At 35.4% G+C, this 13,472-nt stretch overlaps 1 protein-coding gene across 3 annotated transcripts in view; it reads left to right on the plus strand.

The window, feature by feature from the left end:
- Positions 1–717: 717 nt before the first annotated feature.
- The window catches only part of LOC149959056 (solute carrier family 35 member G1-like), a 60,789-nt gene continuing 48,034 nt past the window's right edge, over positions 718–13,472 (plus strand). For 2 of the 3 annotated variants that reach the window (XM_090165129.1, XM_090165132.1), the window contains exon 1: positions 718–1,015. The gene's annotated coding sequence lies outside the window, so the exon portion shown is untranslated. Of the gene's footprint in view, positions 1,016–2,263; positions 2,315–2,373; positions 2,797–13,472 lie in introns of all 3 variants that reach the window. The other variant, XM_090165130.1, reaches the window with a different exon arrangement.

The raw sequence follows: 13,472 nt of genomic DNA on the forward strand, positions 1-13,472 counted from the left end.
TATGTGTCACAACGTCAACTGGAAGTCTACGAGTCAACCATTACCAGATGTCGAGTATAGCTATTCTACGGTATCTTCATCATGGGCGAGTGTTGAAATAAAATGAGCGTTAAAGATGCGGCAAGTATTTCGTAAGCGAGAAAAATACAAATACCCTCTGTAGATATTTCTTTCATTAAAATTTGCTTCGTATTATATTTAACTGATAAACTTGTTCTGTAAATAGGGTTAAATTCAATTGTGCATTGTTTTAGTACGTCTAACTCGCTGTTGTAACTACTTAATTTATATTATTCTGAATAAATTAAACTCGGTTGTTTCGTCTCAATTATTTTAATTAAAATAAAATTTTAATACCGGGCGGGATTTAACCGGGATTAAATTTTTAGTAAATAACTCTGAATTGCGGAAATATCTTTAGGGGGCGTCTCGAGAAATTAATACCACTAGGGACAATTCTTCCGAGGAGAGGTATATTTAGGCTTGCCAACTTGTTATACTAAACTTCTTGTAAAACATCAAAACGTATTCATCCCTGGCAATGAAAATACACGATAACACGAGGTAAATAATGCTTTGTGTTTAAAGTGAAATTTATGTACAAAAAATAACAGATTTTTCAAGGTCTTTACGCCTACCATGAACTGATGCCAAAACGTTATTTGAAACGCGGCATCATTTACCCTGAACGTGAACTAATTAATAAAATTCGCCTTAAGAGCTATTGTATATAACCACCTGCGAAACTAACATTTGATAACACGGGTTAAGCACCATACCTGGACGTCACTGTCTCTAATATCATTAGTTTTGAAATCACGTCAAACTGACTCAAAGGGCAGAAAGTCATTATTACGAGGGAAGTTTCTACAAGAAGGCTCAACCACTCAGTCGGCACATAAAGTTACCTTACAAGCAGTGTTCCATTTAAATCTTTAGTGCTGTCAAACCCCAGGCAGGGCGCGCAGTGAAACATTTTCGTCACTTACACTACTAGCTCTCTCGCTAAATTTAGGTGAGTCAATAACCTTTCATTAATCCTTTCCTTATTTCTATCATAAATAAGATAATTCCTCTAAGTATGTCACTTAGCGCTTGCTCATTTATTTTTTTATTGCTACATCCTTTCTTCGCCAAAGATAAATCAGTAAAACGACTAGCAGCTCTGTAACACGGAAGTTTCACCCTCTTTGTGGTTTTAAGGAGTCAGAGTTCAAATTCAGAAAATCATATAGTACTTAAAAAAGTTTCGTTTGTAACTGTAGTTACAACCGACTAAATACGCGTTAAGCTTCAAAATCGCGCGCCAAATTACCGGAATATCACGTTAACGGAAGTTGGTTTAGCTTAGTTCATGGCGCCGCTACCGAGGGGTGCTATTTAGAATTTTTTTGCCGTCAGTGTGTAGAAAGGATGTGGTAAAAATTTTCCTAATGTCATACTTTTTGTATTATTTTACTTATGCTACTATTATAGCTCTGTCTGTGATGTTGTAACCCGGCCAACTGTTTAAAGGCATTAAAATTCGCTCGATGATTTGGGCCTAAGGTGGTGCCTTGGATATAAGCCTAGCTGACTATTATTATTATTATTATTATTATTAAATGTTTTATTACCTGCAAAAGCAAACCGCACTGGGTTTCACGCTATTCGCTGCTTGATCGTGGGCGTTACCTGTTTTCGTTGCCCTGGTAACGAGTTTAGGTCGGCTATGGCATTTAGATTATTATTATTATTATTATAATGGACTTTCTGCCAAAACCTAGCCTATACATGGTTCTCACTAAAGGGGGTTTAGTGCTTTTCCCTGCAAATTCATCCCCCGTGCTCTCCCCCGTGTCGGGCTGCCAGATAACTTGGGAGCTAGGCGTAGCAGGCGAATTTTTACTCTACTGTGGAAAAACTCATAGAGGCGGCGAGGCTTAGTATTTTTATTTATGAAAAAATGAATTTAGGAAATGAAAAAAGAATTATAAAGGTTATTTTAACTCTATGGGGGGATTATTATTAAAAATTAATAATTATTTTAACTCCATTGTTGACAATGACAAAGTAATTTATAAAATAAAGTATATGAAATTTATTGGAAATTTATGAGGAAATAATTAACAATTACCAAACTGATGCTTCCCACTGGCCCAAAGTCAAATTTCCTGATATATCCACGTATTTGTTGCATACAACAAATTCGGTAACATTAGAGCAAATGAAAAACTACAAAAGTATGGAATCTCATACATTTCTTACAAGTCGTTTCTTAAAGGGTATTCTAGTCAAAAAGTTGGATAAAGGCCTTATTCTCGTTTTGGGAAAAGTAAGTTAATCAGCTATATTATGTGAGTGAACCAATGATTGACATAATTTCTTATTTAGGTAAAACATTCTCAGAAAGCAAATGAGGAATGTTTAAATAATTGGATATTAACAAGAGAAAGTGGTGAAGTTTTAACCGCTCACTGCACGTGCATGGCTGGTATGGGGGAGTCGTGTTCTCACATTGGAGCGATTCTTTTCCTTATCGAAGCTGGTGTAGCGCTGCTTAAAAACCAATCATGTACTTCTGGGGTGAATCAATGGCTGGCCCCCCATGTAAAGCCAGTACCCTTTAAACGTGCTCGGGAAATAAACTTCACTTCAGCCAAACAAAGAAACAAGAGAATGGATCGTTTGCTGATTGAAAACACTCCTAAACCCGAAACGACAACTAATTCCCGAAAGAAGATAGCAGTACCTGAAGTAACAAACCAGGAGTTTGAAGATTATTTACAATGCCTCTCTTCGTCTAAGTCCAAACCTGTAATTCTTTCACTAATCAGTCCCTATAATCAAAATTACATTCCTAAATCTGTGGAAATGCCAAAACCATTAACTAGTTTAAAAAGTGCTGAAGTTGGAGATTTATCATATGATGAGATTTTGAAAGTATGTCTAAATTTAAAAGAAAAAACCATAATAACCAAAGTTTAAGAATTAACTCGTGAGCAAGCAAACAGCAAATTTTGGTTCGCTCAAAGAGCTGGGAGAATAACGGCATCAGTTGCTAAGGCTGCCTGCAAAACTAACGTAGACAACCCTTCAGTTAGTCTCTTAAAGTCTATTTGTTACCCTGGCAGGACTTTTTCCTGTCCCGCAATGGATTGGGGCATTAAAGGGAATATAACCTGCAAAGCAATCTTTATGGAAGACCCCTTCAATTTTTCAAATTACGCTGTATAGTGGCGCCAAAAATTTCTAAAGCCAAAGGCAAGAGCGGCCAAAGCTGCAAACGTTGGTGTTCCACACCAAATACCTGAGGTTATATTCCCTTTAAACATGAAAATTATGCAATAAAAAATATTATGATGTTAACAGAACTAGTCACGAAGGCTTAAAAGTGTCAAAGTCAAGTTTAGTTATAAACCCACAACATCCCTTTATGGGGGCATCACCTGGTGGAATTATTTCGTGCAAATGTTGCGGAGTTGCTACCCTAGAAGTAAAGGCACCATATTCAGCCCGAATTTCAAAAATAAACGAATACGCCAAGTTAATATCTTCTTGTTTGAAGTACAACGCTAGTTCTCACTCGTATACACTTTCTACTAGTCATCTGTACTATTACCAGGTCCAAACCCAAATGTTGGTGTGCATTAAAAAGTACAGTGATTTCGTAATATGGACCCCTTGTGATATTTACATTGAAAGAATACTACCTGACTATGAGCTTTTTAGTGAAATTATTGATAAATCTAAAATGTAATTTGACAAATGTATATTGCCAGAGTTAATCGGTGAGTACTTCTCTAAAAAAGTGCCATGATATTAAAATGGTCGCTTACGATGATGAAAATTGTCCTTGGGAGTGGTTCCATTATAAATGTTAAAAGAGCACCAACTACGAAACGTTGGTATTGTCCTAATTGTAAGGCAAAATTAAAAGGCAAATAAAGATAATTTTTAATTTCTTGAAATTATTTAGAATACATTATTATGACACTAACCAAATGAAACCACAGAATTGCATGTGTTAATCAAAGCGCAACAAACTTTAACAATTTTATCCAATTTAGTTGGTAAATTGGGATCATTGTTATGTAAATAATCAATTGGAATAGTTGATTGACTGTAATATTCTATATTGGTTTCTTGTATGCCCGATAACTCTCTTAACATGAATGCGAACGTTTGCTATCTTTCTAGTATCCTGTAGCTCTTTAGGGCTTAATTGATTCTTCCCTTTTGTAAAAGCCGGAACCGCTACTTCAGTGCAATAGAATCCAACTGATTCAGAAATGTTAAATCCCCGGTCAGCCAAAATCATATCACCCGGTATTGGTTTTTTTTTAAATGACAGATTCCTCCGTGATATGCTTATCAGAGGTACGTCCCCCTCAAGCCTCGGAAATAAATGAAACAGAACCTTGTGGTGTTACCCCTTTAAGAAACTTCATAGTGTTATGGCTCTTGTAGAACGAGTAAGTTTCTGCCCTAGAATCTATAGATGACGAACTTTCGATAAAAATTTCAAAGCAATCGATGATAACTGCAACTTTGTTATTAAATGCTACCATATGTAACATAATCAATCATAAGTATGCCATAAAAGCATTTTCGTTAATGAAACCTTGTTCACGGGATATGACGTAAATTACGTCACTTACAACTCCGTGACGAAATACGCGTCATCAACTTTACTGATGGGAAACGGAAGTTAGTGAGAATTCCTCGCGCGTTTCTGGCTTTGCCCATGTCAAGTTTAGCTAGTGCCTCGCGATCACATGATTTCATTTCCATGGTAACCTTTTCAATAGCGCAAGGATTATAAGAATTTTTGCATTTTTGGGTCCGCTTAATGTATGTTCCGCGTGAAACAAGGTCTCATTGAATTTTTTTCAATGGAAATGTTATACAGAGGCATACTTATGAGCAATTATGTTACATATGATGCTACCTTAAAACCATTTGGCATTGTTAGGTGTAATTCATCTCTCTCTGGCCATTTAATTAAACGATGTAGCCGAACATTAGCAACATCTAACCACTTATCAAACACTCTTGAAATGGTTGAGGGTGAAACGTTGAATCGGTAAGCGAGATCTACAACATTTAAGTCTAGTCGAAGTCTTAAAAGGAGAACCAAAAACTCTTAAAACTGCGATAGCTTTGCGTTTAAACTCGGTTGCATATGGTGCGCTAACAACTTAAAAGTTTCCATTATTATTGTTAAAGTTGGAAGACCCGTGTAATAAACTGCTCTTGCTTCGTTAGTTTATATGTATTCTTCATCTATTCTGTTTGTCTTGATATTTTCTTCCAATCTATCAATATATTCCATTGTTAAATCGGTCATAGTCTCAGAGTTCTTGTATATCTTCTCGGCTGTTTGACAGGCAATCTCGGACAACTTAACAGGAGTTGATAAATCAGATGCGCGTAGGGGAGGAAACAAAAAGAGAGCGGCATTTATTGAAGCCCCTATTGTACGTAATTTAAAAACGATTTTCAACAAGAAAAAGTAGAGGAGGAAAGTAGTTAAAATGCCAGTACCATAATAGGAAATGAATAGTTTTTATATTAAATAAAGTTTACTTCATAAAAACATAATAACAATAAGTATGACATTTCCGATTTTTTTAATGCTAATTTCTTGACCAAACCTCTTTTCAACACTGACATTCTCGCCAAGCTCCGACTTGGACTTGCACTCGAACTGAGTAGCATTTTATCGCCCTTGGTAATAGTATATTCCACTTTAGGCATATTTAGACATTAGGGGGCTCTGTGCTGAGAACTAAACCTAGATTGCACAATAATTCTGACAATCAGTTCGGTGATAATTTAGGCAAATTGACATACCTATTGTTATTATAAATCTCCGCCGAGATCCCTTAGCACCGTAGCTAAGGCTAATTCACAATTTTATCGCTTTAGAACTTAAAATTAACACTAATCTTTGCAAAATTATTCATCAGAACCTAAAACTGGCTATTAGAAATAAGAGTTGTGTTCAGGAAGGTATTTATTTTTCAAGTGTGAGATTTAGACGCGTTTTGTGTGGCATTTATCAACCCGAGCGGGGCTGCTCTACCAAGTAAGATAATATTTTAGATGTAGAAATTTTGAAAAAGAAGATGTCGCTACTGCCTTATCCTCGTTCGTTCCTTTTCTTCTCGCATGGATAATGCCGTAAACATGGGGCTCTATGCTAGACCTTTACTTATGGCGACCTTATGATAGGCTTATCGTGGAACTTGTAGGGGGGTAGAATGTTCACAATATAGCTACGTCTACAATCCTTCAACCTTCCCCTACACCTTTTGTACCTCTGGTTTAGCTTGTCTAATAATTAACATGGAATATTATTATTTCATTGATAAGGGATGGACGAGGAGCACAATTTTACATTTGATTCTATAGAAAAAGTTAACATATTGAATCGTATGGTGTAAAAATGGAAACATTTCTTTATATTTGGGACGTGCTAGGTCATATAAAAATTGAAAAATTCATATACTTTAACCAAACATAAATAATATTAAGTATGTATATAAAAGCTAGAAACCACTGCAATAATTGTACAATAAACGCGTTAAATGGTACTGTTGTACAAGAAACGCGATAAATGGTACTGTTGTACAACAAACGCGTTAAATGGTACTGTTGTACAAGAAACGCGATAAATGGTACTGTTATACAAGAAACGCGATAAATGGTACTGTTGTACAAGAAACGCGATAAATGGTACTGTTGTACAAGAAACGTGATAAATGGTACTGTTGTACAAGAAACGCGATAAATGGTACTGTTGTACAAGAAACGCGATAAATGGTACTGTTGTACAAGAAACGCGATAAATGTTACTGTTGTACAAGAAACGCGATAAATGGTGCTGTTGTACAAGAAACGCGATAAATGTTACTGTTATTCATACATTGTTGCTTCGAGTGAAATGAGAAAAACTTTCGACAACGTGTAGGCTACACAAACGCTATTGCTGGCCAAGTTTTAAAGAATGGACGGTTTTTCTGTCCGAGGCTTAGCAACAAATATTTAAATCTACTGATTTTAATAATAATCAAATAATAATCTGCTACGCTAATACCCAAGACAATATCTTAGACTTAAGTCATCGAGCGACTTCTAAAGCCATTAATTCAGGTCGCCAGTTAAGTTGCATAGGAGGGTGGTGGCAAGCCCAACATGCCACGCGAGCCAACAGCTCCCTACACTCACTATTACCGTTAACGTCAACAAGTTTTGATGGAACGGGGAAACCGAAGAACTTACACTTCATTTTGATTACACAAAGCGTAATGATAATATGAATATGAAATATTATTATTAATCTAAATTAAAAAAATTATAGAAGGTAAAGTGGTTTTTTTAAGAATGAACTAGTAATTAACTTTACCGGATAACAAGCGAAATCTTTTTAACTTTTCGTAGAGTGTGCTAACTTTATAGGAAAACTGTGTTCACCAACAATGAAGAGCCACGATGTTTATGATGACAAGTGGCTCAGCGTTATTAAAAAAAGTGCCAATTAGATACTGGTGCCACTTATACAGTAATTTTCAGAGATATTTTAAACACCCTTCACCAGGGAAAATCTCTTTCGAGTTAAAATAATTCGTGTACGAGGTAAAGACAGTGATCGATGGCTTTGGTGGAAGCCGTAGATCCAAATTCAATATTCAAGTAGAAACCAGAGGTGGGCAGATTTATAAAAAGTTCATCCTGAAAAGTTCTCCGTCATTGAAAATACAAACGCGAACGGCTCTACGGGCATTCCGTTCTTGAAATATATCGAGAGCTAAAATACATAATAGGAAAAAGTTCGGGCGTTACTAAAAAAGTTCTGAACGGTAACTCGACGGCAAATCTCTCGGCCTGTGAGCGGACTTCGTTTCACTCGCATCAAAACAATTCTCTTGATGAACTGTAATACTCCAACTTATTTGGTAGAAAGCTCAATAAAGGCTCTATCTTTAAACGTAAACTAAACAGGCGGCGAAGTATTATGAAACGTTCAGCAGATTCAACCGAGAACCTTTGTGGGAGAGCGGAAATAAGGAGACAAAATATGCCTACTCCCGACTGAAAAAATAATCGTAGGTTCGGGGAATCTTACTAAATTTAAAAAGTACAACTAACTAATTCCGAACTGTAATAAACTGGATATAAATTAACACGGATTTAAAACAATAACAGCGAAGGACTTTATTTCGGACTTAAAATACTACTACAAAAAATCGCGATAAGGGCAGTAGTTTTTCAGATATTCTTTCGCGTTTACGCGCGATCACAAACAGTTGCTTCACCATCAGGTCGGGGAATAAAAACCGGTGTTTGCTCGTTTCGCTCAAGAGCAAACAAGTTCGCCAAGAAGGCGATAATATTATTTCATTGCCCGGCTCTCGATCGAACCGTTATGTATCAAGCAGAGATTGGAATTCTAATATACAAAAGAGAGCGACCGCACTCGCGAGCCCCAGCCTAACCTAGGGCATTGGCTATCTTTGAAGCCCAGAGCCCCCCGACCAATAATATAAAGTTTAACAGTGTTAAATTGGTTTCTTTAAAATTTAATTTAACAACACTCTATAGTGCAAACGTTTTTACTATAGTGTTTTTAAATTAAAGCCCACGCTGTGTAATCCCCACGTCCAAGCCACGAAGAAAAATTTCGTATGCTTTTGGCAAGTTCTACACGATGATTTTATTAAAATCAATAAAATATTGTAAATATAATTTTTGTACTTAATTTTCGTCTACATTTCGATAGAGAGTAGATTATTTAACCATTTCATTATGTCTTTAAAGGAGAGAAGGGGGAGGGGAATGGTGAAGGCTAAGGCCTGCTCTTGTATCGAGTATAAATCCTCCTAGATCGCGTTGAAAGAGGTTCCGAAATGACTGACAAAACGAAGTGTTAAATTAGTTAAGCCTAAAGAAGAAAACCAACGAAACTTATATAATGTGAATGATACTTTACAAGATAAAATTAAGAATTGAAACTATCAAACAGGTCATATTGTATAGAATCACAATTATACTCATAACACAAAGAATACTTCAAAGCTCGAATTTGAACTTACGAATTTCCAATCGGCAAAAGGGATGATGTGCGTTATAAAAATCTAAGAAGGCTTAAACCAAATTTAGCGTAACAACTCTGATACAAAATTGAAATTAAATGTTCAATAGTCCGTTTAAACTATTAAATTTATACATCATAAGAACTGTAATCAAATGATTTATTTATAAAAGGCAAAATTTGTATTTAAATAAGGAAACGATTCAGCGCGTGCATTTATAATTTTTTTCACGGAGCAATTTTTGTTGGAAAAGATGGCATTATTCGCGGGCGTGCGCTGAACAGAAACGACAGAGAAAGAGAGCCTATTAATGGTTAATTCAAATACCAATTTTCAATATAACAATTATGATCAAATATTTTATTTAACTAAAACTCGATTAAACAATCTAAATTATACATCGTAAGAATTCTAATGAAATATTTAAATATGGTTCAATTAAAATAATAATTTAAATATCATAACAGTTTTCAAATATGTTATTTAAAGCTCGAATACTCTTTAAAATTTTTAAATTTTAACAACTCTATGTGGAAAGTCTTTAAAAAAGCCTTTTAAGGTTATTCTTCGATTGATAGTGGCTATAAGACCACAAAAGTTAACCTAGTTCTTCTTATAATGGTGCCATTAATCGAAGGATTTTCTTAAAGCTTTTCTCTCTGAAGATAATATTATATAAAGAAAACAGTTTCGAAAAGGTCTCATGGGTAAAAAACTTTTGATTAAAATCAAAAAGCCGTGGCAAGCTTTCGACCGTCCTTGCGGTCTTCGTCAGGCACCCTAATTACAAAATATACAGAAAACGTCCCGACAATACGTTTTTTTTACAACTGACACCAAAAATTATTTTTTAACATTCGTTAATATTCCCCATACTTTCGCCTCACTGTTCCCCTCCTCCAAGTTTAGCCCCCCTTCACCGGTACTATTGATAAAAACCCTCTCTATGAATTTCCGCCTAAAATAATCAGGCTCCAAATAAACTAGTTCAGGGTTATCCCAATCTATTGTATGTTTAAAATCTGTGTCAATCAAATGTTTTGCGATGCCATTCAAACTATCTTTTTTTCTTACACCCGTATTGGTGCTCTTTTAATCTAATTTTTATAGACCTTTGGGTTTCCCCAATATATGTCCCCCCACAAGTTTTACATTTAATTTTATACACTACTCCTTTTTTATCCAATTTTGTAGTTTTTGGTTAAATTTGCTTAGTTCATTTTTTAGGGTTTTATTATTTTTGCTAATTAATTTTATATCGAATTTACTTTTTAATAGTCTATTCAATATTTCTGATTTACGTTTTATGTAGGGTAACACCAACACTTTTTTTAAATCTTTTTCTTCCCTAGTGTCTACATCACTCTTGTTATTCTTTACAATGTTGTTGTTAAAAACGTCATCAATGATTTTTTCTGGATAGGCCGATTTTAAAAATTGAATTTTTATCTTGTTTTTATCTATGATTGGTTGATCAGAAATATTATCTATTCTAGATTTTAACCCTTTTACTATTCCAATTTTTACATTTTTACTATGTTCAGACATATAATTTAAATACCTGCCCCAATGCATTTCTGATAAATAGAAAAATTAACCTTCTTTTCATCGATATTTCGATTTAATAATACGTCTAGAAAGGGGAGGTTTCCATTAATTTCTTTTTCCATTGTAAATTTAATATTTGATGGGTCGATAGAATTTATAAATTCTAATAGTTCATTACTATAGTCTCAAGTATCTTTTATTATGGCTAATATGTCGTCCACATATCTTTTCCACCATTTTATATTTCGGGTTTTTCTTTTTTTGGAGAATATTTTTTCTTCTGTCTTCCATATATATTTCCGCTAGGAACGGAGATAAACTACGGCACATACTTAGGCCCCGAGTTTGTTTATATAATTTATTATTAAAAGAAAAACAGTTGAATTCTAAGCATATTTGTGTGAGTTCTATTAAAGTGTCTATGTCTAATTTAGTCCTCTCCTGTAATTTGTTGTCCTGTTCTAATCTAATTTTAACACTTTTAACACCTCGGTGACCGGGACACTGGGGAACAAGCTTACCACATCAAAACTTATTAATTTGTCAGTGGGTTCAAGTTCGATGTTTTTAATGTCCTCTACCAATTGGGTAGAATTCTTGAGCCTTCTATTATAGGTTTCGATTAGCGGGTTAAAAATGTTAACCAGATATCTGGACAATCGATTACACGGTCCATTTCTTGCTGATACAATCGGTCACATCGGGTGGTCTTTCTTATGCAACTTAGGTAGGGCATATTACCATGGACGTACTAGGTTTTCAAGTTAATAATATTATATATATTCTTCTGCGGTATTGATTTTCAATACACCAGTTATGTCAAATACAAGTAGCTAAACTACTGAAGGTGAGGTGAACCTCTATTCTTAATAATGGCCAAACTCATATACCACTAAAAGTGGGGTGACCCTCCAGGCAAAATAATGGCCAAGTCATATACCACTAAAAGTGGGGTGACCCTCCAGGCTTAATAATGGCCAAAGTCATACACCACTAAGATCATGAAAGTTTCCGATCAAAAGTTTACTAATTAAAAAGATCATTAAAGATTTCTAATTTTGGTTCCACTTATTATAAAAAAGGTGTTTAAGGAAATCTAAATTGAAATCGCAGACTACAGCCGTCAGCAAAGAATTGTCATATTATAATATTAATATTATATAGTATTTAAATTTTCGCATTCAGGATGGTATTTCGCGCCACCTATCAATACTAAAAATATTATATGGTATTTAAATTTTCGCGGTCAGGATGGTATTTCGCAAGACTAAAAATATTATATGGTATTTAAATTTTCGCGGTCAGGATGGTATTTCGCGCCACCTATCAATTAGGTCATCCAATCTATAACAAATTTAAGGAAATCTAAATTGAAATCGCAGACTACAACCGTCGGCAAATAATTGTCATAATATAATATTAATATTATATAGTATTTAAATTTTCGCGGTCAAGATGGTATTGCGCGTCACCTATCAATTAGGTCTTCCAATCTATAACAATTTTACACTAGAAGTTTTAAAGCGCGGTATGTAAGCTAGAGGATGGCGTAGATCGAAAGGGCCAGAAGTTCAAACCTGCTAAGCGGAGGGCCGTGAGTTCAAATCTCGGTGAAGACGGTTTTATAAAAATGGGATCTTCTGGGTAAATCCGCTAGGGGGTCCCCCTTTTTTCCTTCCTGCACCCGAATCGGTCCTACTGGGCGGCGACGTCGGCAGCGGCGGTGTGACTCTCTCTCAATATTTCATTGATACATATGTGCGGCAATGAAATGAAAAGACGCGCATAACACAAAGGGACGAGATGGGCCAAACCCCCCTCTATGTCATGGAAATTTCGCTGCCTGGGTCCGAATATTGGGTCCTCTCTTTGCAACGAACGGGTTTCGGAAAAAAACCCAGTAATGTGCGGGAAAAATCTTTCTTTGACACACAAAAAGGGATGGACGCAAAATGTTTCAAAATACAAAGGGGAGAGAAACGCTAAAACGAACAAATACCAATATGGGAATGGAAAGAGTAAAAAATGTACTAAACTTTTACGTAAATTTACGAATATTAAATGGAAATTGAAATGAAATGAAATATAAAATTACACTTAAAAACTAAAATCATTTACAAAATATACAATACGACAATAGGTACGATACCACAGAAACATTCCCTAATATGTTACACAACATTATAATATCTTCCCACATTATCGTTATCACAAGTTCGTTCGTTTGAAGAATTGTTTCTTAATATATTTTTTATCGTGGAAAATATTTACCTAATTCGTTTTTCAGTTGTGTTGTTACTCGAAATAGAGACGCATCTCTCTCCGTCTGCGCGTGTGCGTCGGGGGGGGGGGGGGGGTTAATGAACGTGTTTCGTGTGTAATTTGAAAAGGCAGTTAGTTATAGATTGTCGTTTCTTTCACTTTAATTTTGAGCTTTCGATTGTGGGGTATCTTAACCTGGCGTTAAGACAAAAATAAGCGTTGGTACCTAGGGCTCCGCGCTTGGCGATTCCTATATAGGGCCCTCTCTTTCGACATGAATTTTTCTTCCGAAAAGTAAGAGGAGGGCCCCTCAATCTATATATAACCAAACCTACGGACTAGGTGACTGAATGGCCTGATTTAGGAAGTGTCAGAGGGAGGTTGATATTAACTAGGAGCGATTTGAATTTTTTATTTTATTATTTAAATAAAAAAACAATAAGGTGGCCTCCTCCAAAATGTTCGTCTTATTTGTAAAGGGTTGCAAAAAGGTAGAATACAATTTTGTACTTTTACCCACCCACAATATAAAAAACCCGTGAAAAATACCCACCCGACCCGGCAAAAAAACCCCTACCCAAATCC

This window comes from Leiobunum rupestre, chromosome 2 (genome assembly GCF_980474605.1).
Source record: "Leiobunum rupestre chromosome 2, qqLeiRupe1.1.hap1, whole genome shotgun sequence".
Classification (NCBI taxonomy): domain Eukaryota; kingdom Metazoa; phylum Arthropoda; class Arachnida; order Opiliones; family Sclerosomatidae; genus Leiobunum; species Leiobunum rupestre.